Source organism: Panthera onca, chromosome B1, assembly GCF_046562875.1.
Source record: "Panthera onca isolate mPanOnc1 chromosome B1, mPanOnc1 haplotype 2, whole genome shotgun sequence".
NCBI lineage: Eukaryota > Metazoa > Chordata > Mammalia > Carnivora > Felidae > Panthera > Panthera onca.
The window spans coordinates 195339895-195365211 of NC_138342.1; positions in this window are offsets into that span (position 1 = coordinate 195339895).

Below are 25317 nucleotides of genomic sequence, written 5' to 3' on the forward strand. Positions count from 1 at the left end.
ACATTCTTTTCAAGTGCACATGGAACATTCTCCAGGATAGATCCCATAATAGGACACAGAGCAAGTGTCATCAAATTCAAAAAGATCAGCCATGCCATGTATTTTTATGCCCACAATGCTATGACACTAGAAATCAGTCTGAAGAAAAACTCTGAGAAGACCACAAATACAGGATAAATAACATGCTACTAAACAATGAGTGGATCAACCAAAAAATCAAAGAGGAAATCAAAAATATACAAGGATACAAATGAAAATGAAAACACAATGGTCCCAAATCTGTCCGATGCAGCAAAATCTGTTCTAAGAGGAAAGTTGATAGCAATCACAGGCCTACCTCAAAAAGCAAGAAAAAAAAAAAAAAAAAAAAAACACCTAATCTTACACTACAAGGAGCAAGAAAAGAACAATAAACTAAACCCAACACCAGCAGGAGGAAAGAAAAAATAACAATTAGAACAGAAGTAAATGATATAGAATCTGAAAAACAAAAGAGCATGGCAGATCAATGAAACTAGGAGCTGGTACTTTGAAAAGACAAAAATACTGATAAACCTTCAGCCACACTCATCTAAAAGTGAGTGAGTGAGTGAATGAATGAATAAATGAATGCATAAATAAATAGAAAGGAGCAAAATAAACCAAATCAGAAATAAAAGAGGAAAATAACAACCAACACCACAGAAATATAAAAAAATTTTAAGAGAATATAATGAAAACTTATAAGCTAACAAACTGGACAACCTACAAGAAATGGATAAATTTCAAGAAAAAGATAATCTATTAAAAGTGAAGCAGGAAGAAATAGAAAATTAGGGCAGAATGATTACCAGTAATGAAATTGAATCAATAATCAAAAAACTCCCAACAAAAAAAATCCAGGACCAGAAAGCTTCACTGGTGAATTCTACCTAACATTTAAGAAGAATTAATACCTGTTCTTCTGAAACTATTCCAAAAAAGTAAAAGAGGAAAGAAAACTTTCAAATTCATTCCGTGAGGGCATCATCACCCTGGTACCAAAACGAAATAATGACACCACAAAAAAGACAAGTACAGGCAAATGTCTCTGATGAACATAGATGCAAGAATCATCAACAAAATAGTAGCAAACTGAAACCAACAATACATTTAAAAAAAAAGCATTCATCATGATCAAGCGAGAACTATTCCTGGATACAAGGATGATTCAATATTTGCAAATCAATCAGTGTGATACATCACACCCAAGAGAGAAGGAATAAGAACCATATGATCATTTTAGTTGATGCAGGAAAAAAATCATTTGATGAAGTACAACATCCATTCACGATAAAAGCCCTCAAGAAAGTAGAGATAGAGAGAACATAACTCTCTATAATAAAGGCCTTATATGAAGAACCCACCAGCAAACAACATACTGAATAGGGAAGAACTGAGAGCAGGTCAGGAACAAGCCAAGAATGTCCACTCTCAGCACTTTTATTCAACATAGTACCAGAAATCCTAGCCACAGCAATTAGACAACAAAAACAAATAAAATGCATCCGAATTGGTAAAAAGGAAGTAAAACTTTCACTCTTTGCAGATGTTATGATAAAACATGTAAAAAAACCCTAAAGACTCCACCAAAAAACTGCTAGAATGGACAAATAAATTCAACAGTCACAGGATACAAAAATCAATGTGCAGAGATCTGTTGCATTTCTATACACTATTAATGAAGCAGCAGAAAGAGAAATTAAGGAATCACATCAGGCTTGCTGTTGTCAGCCTGTCAGCATGGAGACCACTTCAGATCTGCCCTTCTCTCTCTGCCCCTTCCCCACTTGCATTCTCTCTCAAAAAGAAATCAGCATTTAAAAAAATCTTTAAGAAAATAGATTACCGTGATCTAGCAATCACACTACTGGGTATTTACCAACGAAGTGCAAAAACACTAGTTCATAAGGGATACATGCACTCCTATGTTTATAGCAGCATTATTTACAAAGTGAAATTATAGAAGAAGTCCAAGTGTCCATCAATCGATGAATGGATAAAGAAGAGTGGTATATTCATATAATAGAATATTACTCAGCCATAAAAAAGAATGAAATCTTGCCACTTACAACACCATGGATAGAGCTAGAAAGTATAGTGCTAAGTGAAATAAATCAGTAAGAGAAAGACAAGTAAGTACCTTAAAAAAAACCAAACAAGTAGGAACTAGAAGATAAAGATTTTAAGCAATTAGAATAAATATGTTAGAAGAGCTAGGAAAAAAAGCCAGGTAATAAAAACATAACAGTCACATATAACACTACATATAAAAGGAAACAAATAAATGCAAATACTACAAAGATTATAATACTGCAAACAAAATTCATTTAATTTAATCCTATTCTAATTTGCAGATGATCACAAATATTATTTAAACTGAAAACACACATAAAGCATATTTTGTGAGCAGGGTTTCTAAGATTTGTAGAATTAATATATGAATAATTGGAGAACCAGCAAAAAATAGGGGATAAGGGAGAAAATTTTTGAAGAGATAATGTCATAATTACCCAAAATTGATGAGAAACATCAAGCCACAAATTTAAGAAGCTCATTGAAACTCAAAATTTAAAAGCAAAGAAAATCATACTTAGGCACATCTTAATTGAAACTTGTAAAAAAGTAAGTCAACTGAAAAAAATATGAAAAGTGTTAAGAGAATATAGAGATTTTGCATACAGGGGATATGTGATATAAATAATGACCATCTTCAGAAACAGAGGCCACAGGGGAAAAATGCCATTTTTAAATGATGTGAGAACAAATAAATTAGTAAACCCTTCCCAGTTTAGAATTCTATGTCTAAAAAATATATTCTTCAAAAAATGATGCGAAATAAATGTATCTTCATATCATCAAACTTGAAAACAGGTATTCCTGGAGACTAGCAGTGTAAGAAAAGGTGCGGAAGCCTAGATCTATATGAAGAAATGAAAGACACCTTTCAAGTAATATTTATGAAATAATCTTTTAAATAACAATGTTTTTTCTTATTGTAATATATAGTGTGGTAGGCAGAATAATGCCTTCCCACCATTTCCAAGTTTTAATCCTCAAAATTTGTGAATAGGTGTAATTGCATGGCAAAAGTGAATTAAGATAGATGGAATTTAATCTGCTAATGAGAAGATGTATAAATACGATTATCCAGGAGAAACCAATGTAATCACAACAGTTCTTAGAAGTTGGCTCTTACATCAGAGTAGCCATCAGAGTCAGTGTCAAAGTGATGTGTTAGGAGAAAAACGATCAGCCATTGCTGGCTGTGAAGATTGAAACAGGGCAGGGTCACAAGCCAAGAAAAGCAGGCCCCCTCAGGAAGTTGGAAAGGTTAAGAAAATAGATCCTTTCTTAGAGCCTCGAGCAAGAACACAACCCTGTTGAAACCTTGATTCTAGCCTAGAGAACCCCATTTAGGATGTCTGACCTCATGACAGATAATAAATTGGCATCGTTTTAAGCCCCTAGCTTTGTCCTAATTCTGCACAGAGTGGGTGGAAGAAAGATCAATCAATATGCTACTGTAAATTTCTCCCTTGTCAATGGTAAACCAGCATAATCATATCTGAAGGTTGATATTTTCATAAGTTAAAGATGCATATTGTAATTAATAAAGGGGTAGAGACAACCATAAATATAATAAGTAAACATGTCTTATCTGAGAGGGCATTTAAGTGCTACTGAAAAAAAAAAATCCCAAGAGAAAGGGCTAGGAAATTCTAAGGATAAAATCTGGGATTTTCAATAAAGTTATCAGAACAGGTACTGTGGAGAAGTGACATTTAAGCAGAGCCTTAGAAAATGCTAGAATTTTAGCTCTGGGATATCTGGGCAAAAATCCTCCCAGATAAAAGGCACAGCCAGTGCAAATCTGTAAGATGTGTGGGGTCCTGGCATGTTAGATAAAGAACAAACAGCCCAGGGTGGCTGAACTGAAATGATCCAGGGAGGAGAGTAGCAGGAGTGGAGGTCAAAGGTTACTGAGAGGTCAGACAGCATAGAACTGTAGAGGCCCTTTCTTTTCCAGTGTATAAAAGGGATTATGCTCCATTAAGAACCAGAATCATGGGGCATCCAGGTGGCTCAAGTTGGTTAAGCATCCGACTTTGGCTCAGACCATGATCTTGTCATTCATGAGTTTGAGCCCCACATAGGGCTTTCTTCTGTCAGAACAGAGCCTGCTTTAGATCCTCTGTTCCCTTCTCTCTGCCCCTCCCCAACTTTCTCTGTCTCTCCTCTCTCTTTCAAAAATAAATAAGCATTAAAAAAAAAAAAAAAAGGACCAGACTTGTGCTTACATGGGCAGCTTGAAGCCTGACTCAAGCCTAGGCTGCAGCTTAGTGTTAGTTATGGGAGACAATACAGAAAGAAGGTAAGTGCCTAATTAATTGTTACTCATCTCATAAGTTACAGTCACACAGTTGGGAAACCTTCCTTTTATTCAAATGAGAATATCTTTGCAGGCTTCTAAATTTTTTTTTTTTTTACGTTTATTTATTTTTGAGACAGAGAGAGCATGAACGGGGGAGGGGCAGAGAGAGAGGGAGACACAGAATCAGAAGCAGTCTCCAGGCTCTGAGCCATCAGCCCAGAGCCCGACGCGGGGCTCGAACTCATGGACCGTGAGATCGTGACCTGAGCCGAAGTCGGACGCTCAACCGACTGAGCCACCCAGGCGCCCCTGCAGGCTTTTGATAGGAGAGTTATGTTAACATATAAGGATCCAATATGTTCTGAGACAGAATGTTCTTTAATATAAAGTTTCAATATTGTTCTTGTGACGTGGAAACTAAGTCCTTATTAGCAAATTTTTAACAAAATATTCTATAGTAAAAGGTGAAGTGTCACAATGGTGATAAAAATTTTCATGTTAGCAGTTTCCTAATAGACCATGAGGTATTCATTGAATGTAGATAAATGCTATTTAACAACACGGCTGTTAAATAATTTAAAAAGTTTAATGTTATAGGGAAATAAATGAATATTCAGTGTCCTAATCTAGCAATATTAAATGATTTTCCTTTGATAGACATTTTTTGTACTTAAAATCAAGGATCTTAGGAATAATTGTGATCCTTACCCATAGTCTGTACGTCAGGGGTGACACTGATAAATATGCCACCAAAAATCTTTTGTGTGATAAAAAAATTTCCTTCTTCAATATGTGGTTTTTCTAACATTTTCATTTTCTAGTGAAATATCCCAGTTTGTAAGTACTGCCTTCATTCATTTGGCACTATGCTAGTTTCTAGGGGTACAACAGTGAATAAACATAGGACAGGCTCCGTACCTATCTCACTTGTACCTTAAAATCTATACTCAGATGCTATGGTTCCATAGTTCGGCATCAAGATTCTTACTCATTAGAAGAGATCACAAAATGATTACAATCTAAATCTGCTATGTAATGAGTACAATTCCACCTTTATTCTCCACTATATGAAACTGATAGCATGTCCATTACATGGCTTTTGTCATCAGACTACACTAATCACGATCTACCATTTTACATTGTTTGTGTTCTTGTATCCCCCCCCCCCCCCCCACCAGATTTCAGTACATCAGTAGAATGACACCTCAGTATTTTCTTGTTTCTGACAGAGAATCAGTACCTGGTCGTTTGTCAGTCATCACAGGAAAGTTTTGGATCTGGAAAAACAAAGATTCCACAGAAAGACAAAGAGATTCTACTGACTAGTGCCCTGTAACCTCTAGGGAGCTCTCAGGATAGTGTTAGGTAGATGGTACATTTACCTTCCTAGGGAAAAAAAAACAGTTTTTCCTTCCACATGGAATCCTTTGGGAGGGGCTATTGTCCATAGGCATTTTGCTTTGCTGTCCATATTTATATTTCTTTGCCTCTTGAGAAGATTCTGACATATGCTAAGATGGGAACAAGATGTTCAACTCATTAAGCCTATCCTACATCTAGAAAGAGACAATGTTTTTTTATTACATTCATGTGCTTAGGTCAAGTATTGTGGTACTTTGGAATAACAAAACACAACAGAATGCTCCAGAGAAGGGTCAAACTGATGACTGTGATATTGATGGATTAAACTATTAGATATATAAAGGTTATTTGTCATCCTACTCCTGCCATTTAAATGAGTAAGGACTGAGAGAAGAGTTTATATCAGCTAAAGGGTAAATAAACCAGAAAAGTAATTTTCAAGTCTTCATTTCATTTGGACTAGCAAAGCCAAAAGAATGTGTTATTGTGTGCTGGTAAAGATATTTACCAAATAAAATTAAGGAAGAACAGAGGAGAACCTTATAAAATAGGTGCAAATGTGCTATAACCCCACTGAGGTCAGAGTATATTTAAAATTGTTCAGATCGGTATCAGTCAAAACCAACTAGGTGATGCTGTAAGTACAAAATAATTCCGAAATCTCACGGGCTTAAAAATCACAAGTTTATCTATTCTTCATGCTATGTATCTTTAAACCAACTCTATTCTTACAGAGATTGGTTGCATATTTGTGTTTGTACAATTGCAGAGACTGAAAGAAGGCATATGGTGAACCATGTACTGAATGGTAAGGCTCTGTACATAATTAGTATAAGCCATTCCCACTTGCACGTTACCCACTAAAACAAGTGGCAAAGTCACAATTCAATGACTGCAGAGAAGTTCAGTGCCAGCATCAGCACCAAAATATCTGGTAAACACCGTTAATGACTCCTCATGACTCTGATCACCAACTTTGATTTGGAAATATCTATCTTTATCTTTAGTTTTCTTTGGAAAAATAATTAGCATTATACCTCTACCAAAGCAAGGTTAATATATCAAGGTTAACATTTTAAGATGTTTCATCTATCTCTGTAAAATTATTATGCTTAAAGCATTTAACATGAGACCTTCTTCACAAACATTTAAGTATACAATACATTATTGTCAACTACAGGCACAATGTGGTACAGGACACGACTAGAACTTTATTCATCTTCCCGAACTGAAATTTATGCCCATGGAACGCCCATCTCCTGTTTTCCTAATGGATAGATATAATTTCAGTTTTTGAGCTAAACTTACTTATTTTTCTTTCTTACCATGATGGATGTTTTCTTTTTCTGCATTTGTGGTATTAAAGATAATATTCAATGAAGTTTTACCTACCTATCTGTTATTTCTATAGAGATATCTAGAGATAAAATTGCTAGACAATGTGTTTGTTCATTTTTATTTTTAACAGACACAGAAAATCACCTACCTAAAACTTGTTAAATTAGTTTGTCTATCAACAGTAAAAGAGTCACATGTTTCCATTTGTTTAAATTGTGGAAAATTTTATGTGGTCATCATTCACCTTGGGATTTTGAAATTTTTAAACTGGAAACAATGATCTCAGTTGTGTCAAGGTTTAAAATCAGCTTTCACCCTTTTTTGTTCTGTTGGAAAACTCAGGGCAAATAAATTCTATGAACAAAACAACTAACTAAAAAATATCTTTTTGGTAACAGTGAAATAGGCAAATTTAAGATTTAGAAGTAACTAGATTGGTACAAAAATATTAACATCAAAAGAGCAGTGGCTAATTTTTATTGACTAAAAATTAGTGAAAGGATTTAACCCAGACATAATTTGGATTGAGAAATTTTCACCAGCAGAAATCCTACTTGGCTGAAATAATGACATCAAGGAAACTGATGAGGTTTTGGGGGGACAGTGGGGTGTGTGGGGTCTGGAGCCGATGACCAAGAAAGAATTCTTGAAGACGTCTTTGGGGCACAAAAAGGTCATTTTATGAAAGCACTGGGACAGGACAGGTGGGCAGAAAGAGCTGCCCTGGACCATGAGGAGACTGGTTATACACTATGTAGTAGGGGGAGGTAATATCCTAGGGAAGTTTCCAGTCAGATTTTCATATGCTAAAGAAGACTCCCAGGATACTGGAGGCCTAGCTATTGTCAAGCTAAGGTTGGTTTTCCCTGTAGCAAAGCATTAACATTAAGACAGTAGGGAGTTAACTGCAGGCCTCAAGTATTTGTCAATGGGCTGCAGGGTATAAGGAATTTAGTTCTACCTGCCATTTCCTTCTGCCTTTGTTCCCTACATCACTATGGAGGGGTGATGGAGACTTAGGTCCTGGGGACTATGATCTCTATCAGTTAACCATTTGTTTTTCCCCTTTCCTTTGTTCTTGGGCAGCCAAGATTGCCCCAGGAGTATCACACATATCCCATCTGGGGCAGGGTGGGTGGGGAGACGGTTTGAAGCCAGTCAGCTTGCCTTACGTACCCTCAGGAGAAACTACAATGGCAAAAATAATATTTTGGAAAAACTAATATGCTCTGAAGAAACAATCAGGAAACCAAATATTTGAAATTTATACTAAAGGAATCCATCCTGAGGAAAATTATTTCAATGACATCAGAATGGAATTAAGTGGGAACATATAATGGTGCTATTTAAAAAAAGAGACTAAGTGAAGTTGCCTTAATTTCACTGGGGAAATACACAGTTTCACTGAAAATGGGGTATATCAATTTTGGTATAAATCCCAACATCCGAATTCCGAAGGAAAAGGATTTCAATACACTTACTACAAATTGATCTCTACTTCTACAAAGGTGAGGTAGAAAATACTGAAATGAAAATATGGGTATGGTCATATCCAAGCAAATAAACAGTTATGGAAGTTTTAATAACTTATATATTCACTATTTAGAACCCATACACTTTAAAAAACTTTGAAACATTTTCTGTAAAGAAATAATGTATTTCAGACTGATTTTGAAAGCTTAAATAATGACCACTATAGGAAATAGGTGTGTATAAATAGATTTTGGGCTTTTCTTACACTCAATGTGGTTATTACTTTTGTTCACAAGTTCTAACTCTGAGAATTCAGGCACATACAAATTGAGTTACACAGTTTGATGTTCTGAACAAAATATCATACCTGCTTTCTAAGATAATCAAACTTTCCCAATACTAAATTCTGAAAGTAATGTGTTCCCTGGGTATTCATATGAATGACAAAGAAAAGGATAATGGACAATCTCCTCAACAGCAGCTTATCAGCAAAGCTAGAAGCATTCTTCATACCTCCATTTATTGACTCTAACCTTAATAAAAGCCAAGGGTATAACATTAAAAATCATGCAATGATGGCATTTCTGCAGAAATCCCTGCCCAAGTTCATGCCCATCAGGTAAGCATTTTTATAATCCAACTTGATGAAATGGTCAAGTTTACACTAATTTGAGATGTGATGGATAGAGGTCTTGCACTTTGGTTATCTTTCTTGAATATCAGTCTTATTCTTTACATGAAAGAAAGTAATTTCAAGTTTAACCTCTTTGACTTGAGCCAGGAGCACAGGGGTTCCAGATTGCTGAAAGAGTAGAGCAAGCATTTTAGAACAGAGATTAAAGAGTATAATTTATAGTCTCCACAGATAGAGTGTGACAGAGAGATGGACCAGCATTTTCTCAATGAGTTTTAGGTCATTTTAAAATATGTCCAACTGAGGTCACATGCTGTAGATGAAAATTTGAATTATACACAAACTTCAGAGTTGCTCCCACAAAACTTTTCTTCTACGAATAAAACTAAAAATTGTATTTTTCCAAATATTCCATGTATCATTCGTTAGAACCAGCATCCCATTAGACCCTCAAGACAGACACAGGATAGATTTAATTTAGATTTCTAAATTTCCCCCTCCTTTATTCTCTACTTGTAATCGATAATCAATTTCCAATAAGTTCATCTCTTAAGAATATGTTTATGATATTTCTTTTTCTTCCCCACTCACACAGTCCTCATTGAACCTTCGATTACTATTACAAGAGACTATCTATGCTCCATCTTTTCCACCAGAGAGGTCTTTAAGACATAACCATTGATCAACACTCATTGACAGAAACTTTCCATGTATTTTCCCAGCCATCAGGCAAATGGCTACAATCATTGTCCTGGTATAGGAGAACTTAATGACATACGATAATATCTTCACTTTCAAACCTAACGCTATCTACTATAGAATTATGTGTTACCTCAGCTTTTCTACATTTCCTCTATTTATAGGCATAGCCTTGTCTTTCTAGAAAAGTACTAGAAATTATTTAAGATTTTTTTAACTATTTTTGAGAGAGAGAGAAAATGAGCAGGGGAGGGGCAGAGAATCCTAAGGAGCAGGGGAGACACAGAATCCTAAGCAGGCTCCAGGCTCTGCGCTGTCAGCACAGAGCCCAATGCAGGGCTCAAATCCATGAACGCGAGATCATGACCTGAGCCGAAGTCGGACACCAAACCAACTGAGCCACCCAGGTGCCCTGAAAAGTCCTAGAAATTATTAAAGACAATGCTCCAATGGTTTCTGTGTGAGATTCCTTTTCTGAAACTTCACACAGAGGCAGTTGTGTGTGTGGTTACAGTAACAGTAAAATAATGAATGTCACTTGTCAACAAAAATGAAGCATAGTTCATTTGAGGATTATCTTTGTAAGAAAGATTAGGAACTTTCCATAGATGGTCATATGAGGTAGGAAAAACTCAAGGAGATTAATTTAAAGTGGATTGTATTTTAGTGTCATAACAGAGATAAGATTTGGGGGAAAAAAGCCACTATAATAATATTTATCAGTTAATGGAAGTGGGGATTAAACAGATTTTACACATGGGGGAGAATTTTCAATATGGTAGACTCTGGGGTTGAGGTAGATTTTCAATAAAGCTGATGATGGTCAAGTTCCAGGACCCAGGTTATACCCAAAGCCTTCATCTTTTTATTTGCAGTGCTGTACTCTTTTACTTAAAAACAGCCCATAAAAGTGTGTAAGCTCCAGACCCTGAAAATCTTGACAAAAAATAGCATTAAACCAAACAAAAATAAAGCAGGCTTCCTTTCTATGTGTTTGCCGGTTTCCTTGAACTTTGACCATCATAGTTTTCTGTTCATGCTTAGAGGTGAGTAGCACAGAGGAAAAGATTTCTTTTTTTATAATTAAAAAATTCATTTGTGGGGCACCTGGGTGGCTCAGTCCATTAAGCATCTGACTTCGGCTCAGGTCATTATTTCATGATTCATGGGTTCAAGCCCTGTGTTGGCCTCTGTGCTGGCAGCTCAGAGCCTGGAGCCTGCTTTGGATTCTGTGTCTCCCTCTACCTCTGCCCCTGCCCTGCTCACACTCTCTCTCTCTTTCAAAAATGAATATTAAGAGCAAATTTTAAAAATACATAAACATAAAAATAAAAATTCATTTGCTGCTGAAGCAAACAATAAGAATCAGAGCATCAGTTTTTAGGCAACAGATGGGTTTCTGTGGGTTTCTTTTCAACTCTTTCTCTCTCGCTCGCTTGCTCTCTCTCTCGCTCTCTGTGGAATGTCATATATATGTCCCTGCCTGTATTCCTGTATGTCTGTATGTGTACACACACACACACACACACGCACACACACATAAATATATATGTATAATATTCCTAAATAATCTCTTAGAAATAATTCAAGCTCTTGCCAATTTCTACTAAATTCCATGCAAAATGGAGAAGGGAAGATCTTCCTCTAAAAGATTTGCTTCATTAGAAAGTAAATAATAACAGTAATAATCTATCAATAACTATGTTATTAAATACATATTTTATGCTTCATTTATTTTTATTCTTTACAAATGTGAAATATAAAGACTAAATATTATTTTGTCTTCTGAGAGTCTAAATCCCTTCAAAGCAATTAATTTCCCACAGGCCAATAAGAACATGTGCAAAGTTAAAACCCACTTCATATTGATTCTTAAGCCTAATATCTTTCTACTAATCCACTGGACCATTCAGTCTGAAAACAATTGCAGCATTCTGGCACCAAAGGAACCCTGGACACTGATTTTGGATACTCTGCTGTTCACTTTCCAAGAAGGAATCCCCAGATCAGAACTACTTGGTTATTTATAAAAGTTACATGCTGTATTTTTTTTTTTTCCTTTAGAAGCTGTTTACAATAGAGTTTTTCTTCCTGGAGAGAGTTTCCTTTCACTCAGGATTGTATTGTATTTATGGACCACTCCTCACAAAATCAGATGCTGCATGTTTTCAAAAGAAAGTGGGTTGTTCATGGGTAAGGAAATAATAGTGTTCCTTCCTCGGTTAAAAGCTCGTCTACTGATGTCAGCTGACAGTTGCATTTCAATACTGGCCTTATTGTTTGCTAGCACCCTAACTATGAGTAACTAACGAGTTTCATTTTTACTGTCGGTTAAATGAGGATAATGATATTGCACACATAACACTTAAAAAAGAAGTGTATGTGCTCATGCAAGTAACAAGTTTAGAATGTTTCCTTCCGCCTTATCGTCTCCTCCCAGCTGATTTTTTTTAACGTTTTTTAATTTATTTTTGAAGGAGAGAAAGAGAGAGACAGAGCATGAGCAGGGGAGGAGTAGAGATAGAGGGAGACACAGAATTTGGAGCAGGCTCCAGGCTCTAAGCACAGAGCCCGATGCGGGGCTCGAACTCACAAACTGTGAGATGGTGACCTGAGCCGAAGTTGGACACTTAACCAACTGAGCCACCCAGGCGCCCCCCAGCTGATTTTTAGGGGAAGATTTTACAGTCACGCTGCACTATTTAACAGATTCCTAGTACTTCACTGGGGCTGATTTTACTGTCCACAAGTTCACCTAGGAGGAAAGAAGAGAGGAAACAGGTACGTGCTACCGAAGGAGCCAAGTGATTTCTGCTTCTCTCCAGTCATTCTGCGGGTTAAGTACTTCTTTTTAATTATTTATAAGTGAGAACAAGTAATAAAGTACACGAGCTAAATATACAAACCAAAAATGGATAAAGTGATACGATTTCGATGGCGAAGAATGTGAATCCCAAGGCTAAACTCCACACGGAAGAGCGGGCAGTGCTCTCTTAGTTACAGGTACCATCAACAACTCACCTGTGGCTGCATCCTCGGCCTGGGACTCACTGTACGAGGTCTCCTTTGAAGAACCTGAATCCATACCAGAGAGAAGGCCAAAGTCTGAAACAACCTGAAGGCAGTGAACTCCCGAACATAGGAGAGTTTTCTCAATAAACATGAGAAGATTCAGCTGACCTGTTGGGGACTATCCTAAACAGTCAAAGAAACAGACTCAGCATTTAGTCACAGAACTTTCCTGATTCTTGGAGACAGATCCAAACTGTATTGTTCCGCTATTGTCATTCTTCAAAGAAGTGTACGTGGACCAACACCGAAACCAAAGATTCAAATGAGGTAGTGAACTTAGGTTTCCTCTTGAAATTTGAAAAACAAAATCAAAAAACAAAGAGTGGGGAATCCAAAACTATGTGGAAAGTATGTATTTGCATTATGTAGTGTAAAAAATTATAAATGTTCACAATGAAATATCTCTTTGAATAAAATGGGTGAATTTTGTTTTCTAATTTATTAAAAAATTAACATAAAAGACCTATGGCCTTATAAACAGAAAATATTATCATTATTTTACCATTGCTATTATCTACACATGTAGAGTGTTGATGTTTATTGCAATAATTATCTTAATTTTTAAAACTTCTATCAGTATGTGAGACACCGGGCACTTGAAATTCCATTTGAAACCCCTATTAATAATGTGCTACCTTTTATGACTTACCTTTAAAAATTTACAGTAGACCTATAAAGTATACATATGCCTTAATAACCATCTATTATTTCTTCTGATATGAAACAGTACTTTAATCAGAAATGTCTTCTCTTTAAATTAAGGGTACAAACCTTTCCCAAATTTTATCCTGTTGTCATATAGAACCATCACATTCAATGTTTGATGAATGCTAATAGCGATATACTGCTTGGAATTTGATAAAAACATGAAGCTTATTTCGAATAGATGTGCTAAATAGCACTAATGCATTTTCCAATATGTTTTCACTATATGAGATTTGAGAGATTTGACAGCTAGGTGATGTGGAAAAAGGTCTTAATGCTAATCAGTAACTGCCCAGCTGAAGATGTAAAAATTCATCCATAGGATAAAGAAAATCATACGAAGTTAGGAATCCCTTGTATTTATTTCAGATGCATATTCTTATGGTCATAAGATTAAATTCACTTAAAATAGATCAGTAACTGCCCAGCTGAAGATGTAAAAATTCATCCATAGGATAAAGAAAATCATACGAAGTTAGGAATCCCTTGTATTTATTTCAGATGCATATTCTTATGGTCATAAGATTAAATTCACTTAAAATAGATCTCTAGTTTAATAAAAGGAAGTTTCTACATTAATTTGTTCCCCAAGACAATCTGAAAATATGCTTTTTCATGAGCCTAAGAAGTGTGAGCTGGATATATCGGAACCCCCGGAAACGCATCCTCATATTTTTGTCTTATAAAAAAAACAAAGCAGGCCCTTAGTGGACTGAGGTAGCTACGATTACCAAGAGGTAAGTCTTACAACACCAGCCACAGCAGGAAAGGGCCCTTTGTCAAATCCAACTTTGTTGGTCTGAACAGTCAACTGGACTAGGGCAGGGAAAAAAAAAAACCCACAATTTGAAAACATTTTTATAAGTTGGAATGAGATATATGGCTTTCATATAATCATGCTCACATCAGAAGAAGAGGTTAATGACTCTCTAGGTATCTGCTACAGAGCATAATTTGAAGATTTCTTTATATTTACGCTAACAAATGTTGCATAAATTGATTTCACAAAGGTGTACGTTACTTGTTTTTCGAATAAAGTGAAAATATGTGAAACTATTTTTGTTAACTTAAGTGTTTCCTGGTATTTTTATTAGACCTGAGGGTAAAGCTGAATCACAAATGAGTAGTTTATGTGCCAATGAGGTATTTTGTATTGAAGCTTTTAACTTGATATCTTCATGAGTTTAAAAATAGTTTTATAGTATTTCTATACATGTAGTTTTATGGGTTTTCTATAAACTTTCCTCTGATTAATGGAAACTCAAGGTCACTCTACTTCTCCATAATAATGAGTGCTGGTTTCATTTATGGATAAACGTTCGTGTTTGATATTTCAGATCTCAGTACAGAAAAATCTCAAGACCTATATTTCCTTTTAGTGTTAGCACAATCTGCAGTTGTTAAGAGAGCTGTCAATCTCTTCTTAATGCATTCGAGCCCTTTAGAGAAAAGCATAAGCCAAAGGGGAAAACCCACAGTAGAAAATTTCTGAAGCTGATTATAGAGCAGGCTGAATGGTAGTCAAAGGTAAATTTCCAAAGGGATCCGATTAACATTGCTGTATCAAATAAGAACTGAGAATAAGCCATTAATTGTATGGCATTTCGTTCTCCTACCTGGTTTTTCATAAGTTGGACTTCCTTCCAGGCTAATTAACCACTAAACATTTTACAAGCAATCCAAGTGCGGAAGCAGTAAAAGATGAATTGCACTTATGAAGTAATTGACAAACGGTATATTGAATATTTTAAGCAATGATGGTGTGCATCCTCATACCGGAAGAAAGGCTTATGTACTGCCATTTGACAGGTCATTAGTTAATCTTAAACCTCAGGAGCAGATAAAAGAAACTCAAGGCTAAAATGAACTTACGCACACTAGGTGGGGGGTAGCCTCGTGCAAAGATCTTCTGAGAAAACCCTTAGCGTTCTTCCCTTGGCATTATCAAAATACCCCTGGTGTTATCTCAGATGAATTCCCTAGTTATTTTATTTCCTTTTGACAGTAAAGTCAGAACTGACATACCAAGGCACTTCTCAGAGAAATTCAATTACTGAAATGTCTGACAGCTTGCTTTGCCTCTTACTAAAGTTTCCAAAGTTGCTTGAAGCATGTATAATACAGTTTGCTTTGCAAGACGTGTGCTGCATCTTATGAATAAAATAAAATACTATCAAAAGAAAGATAAAAGTTTCAGAAACAAAAATTTTCATTCAAAGTAAAAAAAAAATCAAAGTAATGATATTAGATTTAGAAATATTTATAATTTTTTATTGAGGACATATGAGCTTCCCTAGTATTGTTCCTGGCAGTCAGGAGATAGAATACTAACTTGTTTCTGTTATTAAGAAGACTGAAATCTATCAAACACTTATTGCCAGGAACTCTGAAGTCACTAAAATAGTTTGAATTCAAATGGTGCACTTCAAATTTTAAAATGTTTTTATTTCTGAATAACACTATATCCGTGTGTTGAATAACTGCAGTGAATGACGACTGAGGCATGTTTAAGGAGCGTCTGGATCATGTGACCCACTTTCAAAAATTGGGATAAATATCAGATGAGATAAAGTACTCCATATGTGTATATTATTATGACCCAAAATCTATATAAATTGCATTATTAACATACAATTGCTATACAAAATAGGTGAGTTATAGTTATATCGTATGTTAAAGATGATTTAAAAAAAAGTATGCTCAGAAGCAAGATTTCAAGAATTACCTTGCTTCGACTGATTACTATGGTTAACTTAAATTCATATTCTCTTCATCTAATTATAACTCAAGATTGGGCTTCAAAGAAATATTAGGAAGAAGGATGGACAGACACTGTGTCTACATTCTACCACTCTTCCAACTAAGCCTAACTTCAAGGGAGTGGGCAGTAGAGAATTCATTTAAAAACTGCAATTTTTCCTGTATTCTGTCTTAGAACGTAAGAGGACATTTGCACTGACTGCCAAATGAGTCACTTATCCTCTAGTTTCTAGAAAAAAATTAATTTAAATTTAGTGGGTTTGTTTTTTTTTTTTCTGAGTTAGACTTAGACACGTTCATCCTATTATTCCAAAGATGGGCTTTCTGAAGCTACATGCTGTCAAAAATTTGACCTGTGTGGCACTTAATGATCATCTGGTCCCAGCCTCCTCATTGACAATATGAGGAACTCAACTTTAAATAAATTATAAAATCATGCATCTGTCAGGGAAAAAAAAAAACACTTGGGTTCTGTACTAACTTACATCCTCAAACACCACACGTACTTATAATCATATATAATAATACCTACTTGCACATATCAGCTTTCAAATACCCACTGCCCCATGAACACATTTTAAAAACAAAATTAGACAATGTCTTCCTTGATTTTATTGGTTGTACATTTTCTAGAGAATAAGTTATGTGGTCTACTTTCAATTATATTTTGTAACAAAAAAAATCTAATTTTTTTTAGTAATGTAATGTCAGTGTGTATTCTTTTTATTTCTAGTGCTTGGCTCCAGGCAGAATTAGCAATAATAGGTAAATGGTTATTTAAAATGCTGTTAAGCCTTTTCAACAAAGTGAATAATAAACCACTGAATGCAATATAAGATTCCAACTTCCCAGGATTTCTATCCAATTAACCCCTTTTCTATCTCTCCTTCTATCACTGCTCTCCCCGGAAAAGCTTCATCTGTATTTAAGAATCTGGCTCGCTGCTTATACCGTGATGGACATTGGGAAAAAACACAGCCATGTTGAATGGTTTCTTCTATAGTGAACGAGAGACTATATGTGAGCATTACAATGCCTTTGGATAGTGGTATGTTTTCTCAGAAAATTCTGTCTTCTACTTTTGTAGGTGAAGACTTCATAACTTCTCTTTCCCCCCCTCAAATTGTCCAATCATTCATACTCCTTCTCATTATCAGGTCATGATCCTGATTGACTCTTTCACTAGAAAAGAGAAATAATCAGAAGAGAACATCCATATTCTCTCTTGACTTCTAGGTATTAACCTATCACAACTGGACATTTATGTTCTGCTTTTTCTTATGTCATGGGTCAAACCAGCTAACAGATTCCATTTCCTTATCCTCCTTCAAGGCCCTGGCTGCTGAGGTTGTTCCCTCTGACTCCTGCAACATAAGCTATTCACCCTCCTATGACTAATTCCCCTTAAGTACACATACATAAGCATGTATCTTGATTGATACATCATAGAGATAGAACGATAGATAGATAGAAGATAGATAGATAGATAGATAGATAGATAGATAGATATGGATGGATAGATAGATGATAGACAGACAGACAGACAGAAAGAAAGAAAGTCTACCATCTTAAAAATAGAAACTGGAAATAAAAGCTCTTATTTATATACAGTCAGATACTGCCCTGTTTTTCCTCTCTTAGAGTAAAACTTCTGAAGAGTCTCTGAACTTACTCTACTTCTCCAATTCTCCCTTAAACCTACCTTCATCTGTTTTATCTTTATCACTCCTTGGAAACATTCCCAAAAAAATACCATTGACATATAATTCACCCAAACCAATGGTCATTTCCATCTCCATGCTACTCAACTTCTTAGCATTATTTGACACAATTGATCAGTTCCTGCTCTTGAAACACATTTCCCACCCATATTCCAGGACTTCTCTCCTTCTCCCTCTCCCTCTCTCTCTCTTTCCCCCTTGGTTTCCTTTCATTCCATTAGAAGCTTCTTATCTGTCTCTGTTTTGAGTCCTCTTAGTTTTCCTGGTTTCCTTAAGTTCTTTGTTTCTTCAACCTACATTTAGCCATAGGCATTTTCATCCCACTCCATGACTTTTAAATATATATTATGTGGTTGGTAATTCCATCTTAGTCCATTCAGGCTGCTATAACAAAACACTATTAGGTAGATTATCAACAATAGAAATTTTCTCACAGTTTTGGAGGCTGGAAATCTGAGATCAGGATGTCGGTAGGGTCAGGTAAGGACCCTGTTCATAGCTGGCACCTCTTCAGCATATCCTCACATGGGGAAAGGGATGAGACAGCTCTGTGAGGTCTCTTGTAAATGAATTAATTGCATTCATGAGACTTCCACCTTAATGATCTAAGGCTCCACCTCTCAACACCTTCGGGGTTTCAGCATATGAATGTGGCAGGGGTGGGGGTGAACATAGTGGGAAGGACACAAACACTCAGACCATAACACTCTATAAATAGTATTTATGGCTATAACATTTCCTGAATTTATATTTGTATATCCAACTGTCTCTATTATTTCCACTTGTATGTAATAAACTCTTACAGAATAACTCTTATGGAACTCTTGCATATAATAATAACTCTCACTTGTATGGAATAATGACTCTTTCATTGTTTAAGAGGCACTCTACCAACTGTGTTTACGTACATGGCCCCCAACAACACTATTATAGTACTATGATTTTTACCTTAACATATGAGGAAAATGAAGCAGAAAGAGAGTAAGAAAGTTTCTCAAAGCATCATCTGGCAAATGGCAGAGCTTGAATTTTGGCCTAGGTATTCTGGCTAGACAGCCCTGATCTTCATCATGATGTTTTACTCATATTTCATCTATCCAAATTGGAACCCTCATAACTAACTCTTTGAATATTCTGTGACTCCAGTTCCCCACCATCTCAGTAAATTTTAACTATATTCCTTCAATAGCTTCGGTAAAAGTACCAGGAATAATTTCAATTTCAATCCATTAGGCCAGCCAATCCTGTACCTTAAAATACATCCAGCCCCTGGTCATTTCTCAGATTTCCACTATTAGCATTTTATTCCAAATCAACACGTTTCTTGCTTGGATTATTATACTTTCATCCTAAGATGTTTTTCTGAGTCAGCACTTCGCTTCATCAAATCTGTTCTAAACATGTAGAGTGAGACTAAATACAATCTTTTAAAGTTTAATAGTGCAACTCCTCTGCTGACAACCCCAAAAACCTACCTCAGTCAAGAAAGTATAAAAGTCCTTAACAGAGCTTATGGTGCCAAAAGGACCCAGTCCCCAACACTTCTTTAAGCTCATCTCCTTCTACTCTCCTCTTTAGTCATGGTCTTCTATATCTTCCATATGCCAAGATGTTATGACTTTAGAACCCTGAATTTGTTCTAAAGAGATCCTCATCAACATCCTCATTAACTGGCTTCCCTGCCTTATGCATTAGAGGCTTGAGTTGCACTCTTTCAGATAGCACTTCCTAAAAGATTATGCCCTATCATTGTCCTTTCCGATTTATAGTACCTTTCAACATTTATCACCATCATGTATACATTGTACTGGTTTATTTGTATGCTTATTGTAAGTCCCCGCCTCCCCAATTAAAACAGAAGCTCATGAGAGAAGATCACTTTACATGGTTTCAATGTTGTATCCCCCCCCCCAAATTAAAACAATGCCTACCATATAGTAGATGCTTAATCAATACATGGTAGATGAATAATGTATGAACGACAGCCCATCCCATTGAAGATTCAATGGCCAAAAATTTGACGGAAGAAAAAAGGTTACCATTTGGCTTTGAATTTTACGTAGATCTTGTTTTCCAAACCAGAAGAGGCGGCACGTCTTATTTACCACATATTTCACCTTCCCATACACCAGAAACCAATTTTGAGCCCTTTGGCTCAAAATATAAGGAAAAAATAATATATAACATAATAAGCCATACACATAAAATTATATAAATCTTCTGGTAGATTCAAGAAACATGTACAGTGGTGGCCTGTCTCTGTACAAATAAAACGGAAAGACTAAATGAATTTGAGTTCTCAATATTTATGAATTTGAGTTCTCAATATTTATAACAAAGAGACTATTATTGTGTAACATTGCACACCTTAAAAATTTGAAATCTAAACAATAAATGAGTGAAGGGATATCAGGAATACTTTTCATACAGAAAATGTACTTCTGCCAAGTGGTCATCTAACTTCTGCTACGAGAGTTTTTAGTAATAGAGAAATCACTACATTAAAGTTGAAGCCAATCCCACTATTGGACGGTTATAATGATTAGGAAACTTTTTTTCTTTTATCAAAACTAAATCTGCCTCCTGGTCACTTCATTGCTTTCAGGTTTATTTGGCTACACTAAGTCTAATTGTTTAAAAGAAATGTTTGATATACATGAATATTTTTAACATTTTCATTTAAGCAGAGCTAAATTCTTCACTTTTTTTTCGCATTATATATGGGTTTATATCATTTTTAACTGTCTAAGTTACCCTCTTTTGAATCTACTAGAATTTGTTAACATCTCTTTAATATTAGATTTCCCAGTATTCACTGAAATACGTTTTAACAATAGCGTCTAAATTCACTAATCCAATCTGGCACTGAAATGACCACACAACTATAAAAATAGCAAACAGCTGTACCAGTATTGCAAATTAAAGTAGCATGCCATGCACCCTTCAGAAGCTTGAATAAATTTCTTCTGAATTTAAAATAGGTGCTGCTAGATAAAAAAAAAAAAAAAAAAAAAAAAAAGATGTTTCCACTACCTAACTTGGAAATTCTCTTTACTGAAAATGACTGCACAATGTCAAGGGACACAGGTGCTGTCAGATCACATCGTTCTACAGGAATGGAGCTGAGATAAATGCAAGATACAGAAAAGTTGGGGAGGTCATTCTTCAGGACACTGACTACTAATTCATATAAACACTATTTGAGTGGCAATACCAGAAAACCTTACAAATACACAATTGCAGGTATGTGGCAAGCATAATTACAACGCAGGACAGAACCTTTCTAAGGACCAGCTGTGGCTGTCATGCCAATGGAACTCAGTGCTTTATCAATATAGAGAAGACACCCTGTTGAATAAATTCTCACTTCTATAGACTAACCCATAATCCATTGTGTTCTCTCACCTTAGGTCAGCCTATTAGCTCATGGAACTTCTGTCAAACTTATGTCAACCGTCCTGATGGCTTAAGGTCTTAAGTCCTTTAGTAAGACAGATAAACAAATAGAAAGTGAATGGATTGAAAAAAGTCATTCCTTTCTGCTCTTGGGAGAATGGTGGAAAACATAAACATAGAAACAAATGGGTCAATCTAAAAAGCCCTTGAAATTATTTTGGAAACAAGTACTTAAAAACTACTTATAAAAATTATAATGGTTTTATAAGTAAGATGTATCAAAAGGCCAAAAGAGCCATGATTCTCTAGCTATTAAAACCATGTTAAAAGAATTAATAAGTGATAAAATAATATTCATTTGAACCATTTGAAATAACTTAATTCCCCAATCCTTCAAAGATACTGTCAACAAAAAAATTCAGGATTAAGTCTATGCACATATGTGATAAATCTTAAACTGAGTATTAGAAAATTAAACTTGTCAAGGTATTAAATAAATAGACCATGAACAAGGATTTTTCCAGAGGTATAAAATCATCCAAAATTAAGAAATCTATTCATTTAACTCCATTAACAGGGCAAAAAGAATAACCTAGCTGCAAATATCCAAGAAACATTAAATTTCTAACATATAAGATTTTTAGTATTTATTAGTATTAAAAATTTTAACTATGAGAGGAAAAAGATAATTTCTTAAGTTTATAAGAATATTTACATGAAATATAAAGCCAAAATCCCACTTAAGCATGTAGGAATAAATACTTTCTTTTAAATTCAGGACAAAACATATAGTTAAATTCACTATCTCAGTTTGCACTGTTTCACATAATTGTTCCAAAAGTGACAAAATGATGCAGTAAGTAACTGAGGAAGAAACAAATATTCATTATTTTCTGACATTACTGTTCACCTGGAAAACACAAATCATCTACTTATCTGTTAAAATTACTAAGACCACTTAGTAAGATTTCTAGATACAAATCAATAGGCAGTAATCAATAATTTAAAGTTACAAAGTGTATTTAAAAAAATAGAATCCATTAACATTAGCAAAGATCAATATGATACGAAAAATCAGCTGAAATATCCACAAACAATATTTTTCAAAAAATACTATATATCTTTATTGAAGGTCAATACAAATTTTGAGTGGATAAATTCAATGATATAAAATTACCCATTCTTTCAAAAACAATCATCAATTTGATGTGTTTTCAATGAAAATACCTATGATTTTTTGGATAGAAATTGTATAAAAATATAGATAAGTATTCAATATAGTGATAAAATTAGCGAAGAAAACTGAGAGAATATAACTGAAAGAGTAATTGCTTCCTAAAGTATTAAGAATTACATAGAATAGATAGATCATTGAAAGATAATTAAATGTCCGTAAGATTTCAAGGATTTTTTTTAATTTCAAGGATTTTTTTTAATTTCAAGGATTTTTTTTAATTTCAAGGATTTTAAAATGTGCTAAATATAGCATTGAGAAAAATTACCAGGTGTACTCACAACTGCAAAGAAAAGATACCCTTCCCCCCCCCCACCCCCCCTCCCCACCCCCCTCGAGGATCCCAAAACCTGCCAGGGCGTGCCTGGTTGTAGTCTGACATAAAGGCAGGAACCAATCAAGTTCTGCTGAATGGTTTAAAATAAAGGCGGGAACCAATCGAGTTCTGCTGAGCGTTCAAATTTAAATGTTAACCAACAACAGCTCTGTAACCTCTAAAAAACGTCCCTAACTTGTTTGTGCCGGTCTATAAAAGAAGCTGTAAGATCCTTACTGGGGGCCTCTTAGCGTCACTGAGCAATGAGTGCGCAGAGGACCGGGTTCGACCTGCAATAAACGACCCTTGCCGCTTGGCTTTGATTCTGGACTCTGGTGGTTTGTTTTCGGGGGGTCTCTCGAATCGGGGCATATCATCTGGGGGCTCGTCTGGGATCCCCCCAAACCCACCAGACCCCAAGTCAACGGGTCATCCCTGAGACCGATCGGTGAGTGAGCCAGCTCTGTCCGTTTCTGTTTGTGTGTTCGTTTCTGGCTCTGTCCGTTTCTGGCTCTCCTGCGCGGGATCTGTATCGGTGACTGACATGGCCCTGGCGGATGCGCTATAGGGCAGTCGATCACGTCCAGTAGGAGACGTCCACTGGCACCCGTCTGGGGCACCTTTCTGGGCCCATCGGAATTTTTCTGTTCAGGTGGCAAACACCCAAAACGCGCTAGCGATCTAAGTGTTGTGTTCTCTATTCTATAATTTTTAAGTGTTAAACTCCTTCTCTTTCACAGGTGACCTGGCCTGGCCCAGCCAGAAATCCTCATAACTTTACTGTTTCTCCTTTTAATCCTTTCCTCCACCTCCAGGATACAGATGGGCCAATCTCAAAGCACTCCTCTTTCTCTCCTCGTTGCTAACTTCAGGGATGTTAAAACCAGAGGACAGAATTTGAGTTTAGACATCCGGCGGGGAAAATTAATAACCCTCTGCCGCTCCGAATGGCCAAACTTCGGCGTTGGATAGCCAACCGAAGGAACTTTCTGCCTCCCTATAATTGCTAAGGTGAAATCAAAGATTTTTCTACCGGGTCGCGAGGGACACCCGGATCAAATTCCCTACATTCTTGTATGGCAGAGTTTAATGGAAAATCCACCCCCTTGGTTGGCCCCCTTCCTATCCTCGGGAACGTGTAAGGTCCTTGCCATGCAGCCTGCAGGTCCCCCAAAATCAAGGACGCCAGCCGCGCCCTTGTATCCCATATTGCCCGATAGTCAGGACCTACTATCCCTAGACCCTCCACCCTATCATCCCCCTCCCCTCGCACCCCAGGCACTGCCCGCAGCAGCCGTCCCACCAGTCACCCCACCACTTGCCCCCCTAGGGGAACCAGGAGGACGGGAAGCGGCAGCCGCACCGGAACCAGGGGGATGGGAGGCAGCAGCTGCACTGAGCCCCATTGAAAATGAAACCAACCACGGGGGGCCCAGCCGGCCGAACCCGCAGGCACACCCAGCATGAGCCAAACCCTCGCCTCCCCGACTCTACTGTGGCCCTACCCCTGTGGGAAATAGGACCCCCCAATGAAACAGGCAACCCCCGACTCCAGTATTGGCCCTTTTCCACTAGTGACCTTTACAACTGGAAAACGCAGAACGCTCGATTCTCTGATAACCCTAAAGATCTAATAGCTCTTTTAGACAGTGTCATGTTCACCCACCAGCCCACCTGGGACGACTGTCAGCAGCTCCTCCGCATCCTGTTCACCACAGAGGAGCGAGAGAGGATCCAATTAGAAGCAAGAAAGCTGGTTCCCGGAGACGACGGTCGGCCGACATGTAACCCTGACCTCATTAACGTGGCTTTCCCCCTAACCAGACCTCCACAGGACGAATGGGACTACAACACGGCAGAAGGTAGGGGAAGGCTACTCATTTATCGCCAGACTCTGATGGCGGGTCTCCGGGCTGCAGCTCGCAAGCCCACCAATTTGGCTAAGGTATATTCGGTCGTACAGGGAAAGGCAGAGAGTCCAGCTGCTTACTTAGAGAGATTAATGGAAGCCTTTAGGCAGTTTACCCCCATGGATCCAGAAGTCCCTGAGAACCAGGCTGAAGTCGTTATGTCCTTTGTAAATCAAGCAGCTCCTGACATTAAAAAAAAAAAAAACTCCAAAGTCTAGAGGATTTAGAAGGTAAACAGATCCAGGATCTGCTCTGTATAGCACAACGGGTCTACAACAACAGGGATGCCCCAGAAGAGAGACAG